The sequence below is a fragment of the Halyomorpha halys genome, unplaced genomic scaffold (assembly GCF_000696795.3).
Source record: "Halyomorpha halys isolate HHAL.00 unplaced genomic scaffold, Hhal_1.1 Scaffold2195.1, whole genome shotgun sequence".
Taxonomy (NCBI): Eukaryota; Metazoa; Arthropoda; class Insecta; order Hemiptera; family Pentatomidae; genus Halyomorpha; species Halyomorpha halys.
In genome coordinates this window covers 28,485-35,839 of record NW_027112476.1, presented here as the reverse complement: position 1 = coordinate 35,839, position 7,355 = coordinate 28,485, and the positions used below count along the sequence as shown (strand labels likewise).

Below are 7,355 nucleotides of genomic sequence, written 5' to 3'. Positions count from 1 at the left end.
GATAAGAGGAAAAATATGTTTTCCAGGTTGAAAAAATAATTCCGGAAATAAGAATAGCGATATTTACTTCATACTTTGTTAGATAGCTAATGAATCTAGAATAATATAATATTTAACAAGGAAAACTATAGAATGTAATAGAGCATGATGAGAAACGCATAAATAAAAGGTTTGTGGCGGGCGCACGCGCAAAGGTTTCCGTTTCAGCTGCCAGATATTGTTTACTGTATTAATGAGATATTTACTAAATAAACAAATTTCACTTCACCTCTATGTGAGGTTTCCAGTTGACAGGATAACTTCATAAAATCATTCTTAGTTGTATTTAAATTTATCCTATAACTATTAAGCATAAAATGAATGTTTAAGAAAAAAATATAAATTTTTGTAAAATTCTGTACTTTTATTTTTCTGCTATAGTTTCTGTATTGAAATTTTTGAAAATTAATTTAAGTGAATGTTGTGTGCATTGATGCGCGCACCGCAGCAGTTTTTAAATTCATGATTCTTCCAAGTAAATTAGGTGCATTGCTTAGATTTATTTTCTGCTTTTGATTCGCTAACCTTCTCATTACGCCTCATCACAGTATAGTTTCGGTTTTCTTATTCAAATTCGCTGAAAATAGTGGAGGAGATTATGCTAATGCTTGTTTCAATTAACTTAGCCGGGTGGTGCTGAAACGAGACCATCGCCCGTGACCTTTGCGTGCCTTCGATCCATTCCTTGAGTTCCTTCAGATTGCCGACCCGTAGGCATCATCTGGTACAGACTGTCGGTGTTCCTGGACCTTGCTAAGGTATGAGCATAGTAGTTAGGATCCTGGGATTGATTACCTTTTTTTGCATTTTATTATACCTTCATCACTCCCTACTTGCACTGTTACATCGATTGACTGTATGTTTGTATTTATGGAGAATAATTAATCCCATCTATACACTTCTGCAGTCAGGATAGCGATTTCATTGTTCATTTTATAACCTAGTATAATTAAAGCTGTAATAATTGTAATAGAGATTTGAAAAATAGGAGGAAAAGCAATAATATTAATAAATAAACCAATATTATGTTGAGCGTGTAGGGAAGGAGAGGTAATCGGTGATTAAAACTTTCTTTGTGACTAGAGACTCACCTAGTAACACATATCTGTCATTAAAATAAAAAAATCTCTCCTATTGAGATCTGGAACGAGATTCGTCAAATATTGTTAGATTAATTGAATGACTAATTAGCTATAGAAGTACAGAAGTAATTAATATGATTCAGTTGGTCTTATGAGTTCCGCTTTATTTTGAATCGGATATATTTACGATGGAAGACTTCAATATAGGTAATCCTAGTCAGTTAAATAATTTTAGTTAGGAATTAATTTTTGAGAACGAAATACAAAATTGGTCGTAATGATATTATTGGAAGGATTTTAAAATAAAGAATTTGCTCTTTTAAATAGTATTGAATATCTAACCTGTCCAACTTTCGTTCATAAAGTCGTCATAAGATTACATAAATGCAGATTAGACACATAGCATCAACTTATCAAATATGACAAAACCATACAGCGATAGTACATCTTTGACATCCTTTCAGAATGGGGCAGAAGTGATATTCAAATCATTTTGTGGCGTCTCATTTATGATTTTGGGGGTGAGTAAATTTTTTAATTGTAGCATAATACTGCATCTAAAAGTTAAATTTTTCTTGTGGCTGTAAAATATTTGTTTTGTGTTACAATTCGTAGGATCCTTCTATAATTCATGGCTCTTTCCTGCCCTTCCCAACTTTAAGATTTTTTAAAAGGCCTATTCAATGCAAAAATTATAAAACCAGTTATTCTAGCATATGTTAAAATACTTTCGTAAATACAACATTAATGCTCCTCATTTTTGGATCAATATCATGGTATTAAGAAAAATAATTGTATGGCCAGTGCATTCCCTTTTTCACCATTTCCAATTTTCACAGCCAAAGCTATACAGCTATTTTTTCCTGGTTACCTTTTTCATTATTACTTTTGACTAAACACCGAAGAACCTCTCTTATTCAGTCAATTTGGAGGGCTAGTCTGAACATCGGTTGCGGTGTGAATGACCTAAAAATTTTCATCAATATCCTGGCCTTATTGTCGAAGTGCGTGTTAAAATCAGTTTTTTCCCTACTGATTGACACATGTGCAATGCACGATGCAGTTCCCATTGTGTTTAGTATGATTCGATAACTGTTTTTTTATTAAGTATTTTAAAAATTGCATAATTGATTTTTTCGGACATACAAGGTATTTTATATATTAACCTAAGCAAAGATATATTGTTTTTAATGCATTCTTCTTTCAAGTATAATAATTAAAATTACCTATATTTATTAATTGTCTAGTGGCTTATATATTTAGGAATATTTGATAGAAATTTGCCATTCTCTCATCATTGAAATTTGATATTTTGGTTTTATAAAACAAAATAACCCTCTCTTAAATAAAAAAATAAATTAAATATTTTCATTTTTGGGAGCTTGTGATAGTTTGATGAGAGTACTGATAATTTGTTTAGATATATTAAAAAACCTGTCCACAAAATTTTATGACAATTTCTTGAATAGTTTTCCAGAAACATATTTTTAAAGGTATCAATACATGATATAGGCGCGCTTGCCTAATAAATAATGTCAAACATATAAAATTAAAACTAAAAAAAACTATTAATAATAGGACGAAAAATCATGATAGTGGGAGAATTAATTGTGTTACGTTTCATCTAAATCTGAGGCGTGTCATGACAAGGTGTCTACTGGTAGTACATGTCGGTAGAGGTTCGAACAACACTTCTGCAGACATGTACATGACAGATCTTACCCTACAGACGTGTACTAACTCTATTTTATTTAATTTATTCATTCATTTTTTTAAACAGTTGACAAGATACGTGCTGTCTCTGACTTGCATTTACGACTGATGTTGTCTGGGTTGCTAAAATATTGACAGATATTCACTGGTTCTGGAGAAGCTTTAGTGTTCGCTTTGGAGTATTCGAACCAAATTCCTGTAATAATTATAGCAAATAAAATCTAATTGCTTGTTTAAATTATAGTGACACAACATATTATAGCTTAGGGACTCCATTACACAGCTATGAAAATACATATAATATAAACTGACAGAGGATAAAATACGACGCTGGGTGGAAGTAGCAAATTCGAAGCGATGGGGTACAATAAGCTGATTTATACCCGCTTTGGAAATATGGGCTGCGGGCCACACTCCTCTGCCTGCCCCGCTGTTATATTATCTGTATTCTGCCTCTGCTCTTTTATCATTTGTTCTCCTCCGGCGATATCTAATTGTCAGTTCAATGTTATAGAATAAAATAATTATGAACAGTGATATCTCTATAGAAAATACAGCAATGTATTAGTTCACTGCGTCCTATGGATAATTTAATATTATAATTTGTTATAATACTTAATAACAGAGGCAGGTTTTTATATGTATATAATATTTACAATAATCAAAACCTTAAAATATTAATTTTAAACTTATCTATTATTATTATTCTATGGGCAACAGACCATGGAAGCCTAAGTCCTCGCGCGATGTATTTCCAATATGAGGAAGTAATATTCCCAGTATTAGAAAATACATCGCGCGTTTCGTGACGTGGTTTTTTCGCAGGATGCGTTCATTACCCCCACACTTATTTTTTGTGAGTTCCACCCATTGGCTAACGGGCCTCACAAATGCCCAGGGGAGGTAGTCAGTGAGTTTTGCATTATTTTGTGCTTGAAAAAAGCCCAGATGGGACCGGGATTCGATCCGACAACCTGTGGATTGGTAGACTGGCGCGTTACCACGCTCCTACCGCTGTCCCTAACTTAACTTATACTTGATTAAAATAACATTATTTACGTACGAGCCAACTAACCAAACCAATAGTATCACAATAATGCTGTGGTTGAAATAAGACCTCTTTTTCCCTATTATGGTGCAGTTATACAAAATCTGTTTATACTTTTGCCTTCTTTGTCCTAATGATTCCTGACAAATCTCCTAGTCACCGGAAAAGTAAACGGCTTCACGTTTTTTTGTAAAACAATGATTTTTAAAGATTCCTGTGGGTTATGTTGCAACCAGCAACTTACAAAACCTTAAGTATTGTTCTTGTATGGTTAGTCATTAACATATCAAACATTAAAGTTTCGTGAATTTTGAACTGCGAATGAATATATATTTGGTATATTATTGAGCAATTACCAAACCAAGGCTTGAGCTTTTTCTTATTGTATAGAATAATAAATGAATAGTCTTTTAATTTACTTCATTCATTTTTTTTAATAATTTATTTATTGTTATCTACAACTGTATAAAAGTATACACAACAAGTAAATTTGCTGTAGGTGACATAGTGACATGATCCAAACATGTGGAGAATCTACGCATTGATAGAACTCCATTAACATTTCTAGAGGAGAAGATTTTGAGGCCATCTTCTTTTCAGACGCCTAGGAGGATTATTAGGTAATGAAGAAGAAGCCAGGCTAGAAACAAGTGGATTTGGTTGGTTGGGAAGTTTATCATGAAAGGAATGGTATCTGGTTCTGGCCAAATCGGCAACATATGGAACATTGAGGTCCTGATGGATGACTTGATTTGTGACAAAGCAAGGTGCATTAAGGATATTACGAAGGATTTTGGACTGTAAGGATTAGATTCGGGAGGAATTTGATGGTTTAGTGGAGCCCCAAAGCTCAACTCCGTATGTCCAGATAGGCCTTATAATTGTCATGAAGATCAGTCTTTTGTAATGGATTGGCAATTTAGACCGTTTGTCTAGTAAATGTTGTAATACTCGCAATCGGTGAGCAGTTTCTTATCTTTTTAGTCTTATATGAGGATTAAGAGTCAGTTGTTTGTCTAGATGTAGTCCTAAGTAACGGATCTGTTCGACAGGAATAAGAGAGGTATTATTAAAGGATAATGTTGGGGAAGAAGTCATGGGTTTACGATGAAGTGTAAATGTGATTTGGTAGGATTTATTGGAATTAATTTTAATCCTCCAGTTTTGGCACCATTCTTCAAGGGTGGAATTTCATTCATTTTTAAATATTTTTTTTACAACTTTCTCTTTTACAATGTTAGTATCATTTTATATACGTTTTTCATACAAATCAATATTATTTTAGTCTTTCCATACAATATTTTTATCTTATTTAGCCTCGATGTATATGTAATAAATAGTATTTTTATCATTTTGAGCAATAATTTTTTTTTCCCAGCCTTCGTTCATTAAAGATAATTCATGTTTCGTTTTTAGAGCAAGCTCCTTGAAACTCATTTCCTGAAGATAAATGAAAAGTGAAATCAAATCTTTCTGTAGAAACTTATAACAAGAAAAACTGAGCGAACTTTTCGCAGAAGTGAAAACACATTAAGACTAAACGCGACGCCTCTTGGTAGGAAGCAGGAGATTTTTTTAATTTTCCTTAGGAAGGAAAATGAGTCTGGTTTTCCCTAATCGACGGCAGAACGGATAGCAGGCAGTCTGGGCGAGTGCCAAGGTAAACTCTGTACAAATCCTCATCTATATTTCTTACTTAGCTAATAGCTTGTTTAAATCCTACTTCTTGATAATTACATTTGTATGAATAATAAGTTTATTTCTAATAATCCGAGACAAATGACAAATTTTGAATATTAATTAATTTTATGAATTTAAATATTTGAACTCAGATATGAAAATTTCCCGTTTGCATTGGCAACCATCCATTTTTACAAAAAAACACCCACCTGCCTTAGAATATTTTTAACTCCTTCCGAAAAACAGAGTATTTATCGTGTTTCCTGATGTTTATTAACTTAGAAGAAACTGTTACTTTCATCTGTAATTCTGGGCACAAGTATTGCATTACCTGTTTTTTTTAATTCTAACATTATACAGATAAAGCTATATTTAGACCATACTCGAAGCTGCTTAATTTTTTATTATCTTTTAAAAATGTCTTGGTTCACATGGCAACCCTGGTATCCAAGTAAATATACTGATGAATTGAAAACAATAAAAATGTGATACCAAATATCTCTCACATGATGTGACTGAAAATTATATTTTGATTTTTAAATGTTTTACAAATATATTTATGAAACTGTCTTCAAAATGCGTATACATCCTATACATTCTCTTAGTTGTGTATTATAAATAATTCAAATTGAGTAGTGTAAGAGAAATAGGGGTTATTTGAAACTGAGGACAACAGTGACAGAAGATAATTAAAAAAATGTCTTGTTCTTTATTAATCCCAAAATTTAAAATCATATGACGTCTCAGAAACATTGTTTTGACCGTTTCGCCTTTACTTTAAATGAATATATTTCAGTAATATTGATGTTACAGACAACAGATTCAATATTTTCATTTTTATTAAGCAAAAAATTTATGTTGCTATTGGAGTTTATTACGATACTTCATTATTCAATATTAAATCTAAAGATTATAGAATAATATACAAGATATTAGATAATAAAATAGATATAAAGTTTGTACCGATGAAGGATAAAGGGTCAATATATTATATAAACGGGAAGAAAGGGGAGAAGGGCTTGAAGGCTGGGAGGGCTGAAGTGTTCCCTACTCTAGGGATAGTGGGTATTGATTTGCATGTAAATATCATGGCACTGTTTCAACTTGCGGATATCCTGATACTAGAATATTGTTCCTAATAAATACAACAATCCAAGGCCTCTCTTATTTATATCCTTAAACAGTTAACTGTTTATTGTGTTCATTAGTTTATTTGTGTTGAGATTGATTCATTCGAATGAACGATCCAATAGCACAGTTAGTACCCATTTTTTTTTTAATGTTTAATCCTCTTGTTAAATCTGGCAAAGTATTGCTTCTACAATTTTCGTAAGTTTATCGTGCTTCTTTTCGAAATTATATCAGCAAATTTTACCTAAATCTCAGAAATGGCGTCAATATCAAGTTAAGTTTGTGCAGTCAATTTTCATTATTTGTTCTCCAAGTTAATTTATTTAAAATTTAGTTTCTCGTTTATTGTTGTGAGTATTAGTTTCAAATAAATTTTCAGTTATTTACTTGATATTTGAAAAATTCTTAGATTTCCAATGTTGCTGGATTTAATTATTATTTTTTTTCTTTTTTGATACACTGCTCTACTCGCTATTTGAACATGTTTTAAAGATGAAATAATCCCGGTCCTAATTATGGGCTTTAGCGGGCGGGGCTGATAGGGAAGAATTCTCTTATATTTATTTGTCATGTTATGATCTCTCATATAGCGATTTTAACCCCATCGCCATACGTCATTCAAGACTCGTGAATGTACAAGAAATGCTATATATTAAGAAAGC

At 32.1% G+C, this 7,355-nt stretch overlaps 1 protein-coding gene across 1 annotated transcript in view; it reads right to left on the bottom strand.

Annotated features, from left to right (window-relative positions):
* LOC106691255 (neuropeptide SIFamide receptor-like) overlaps nt 1-7,355 on the bottom strand; it is a gene marked incomplete at its 5' end in the record, with an annotated part of 48,415 nt that overhangs the window by 29,458 nt on the left and 11,602 nt on the right. The window lies entirely within an intron of this gene.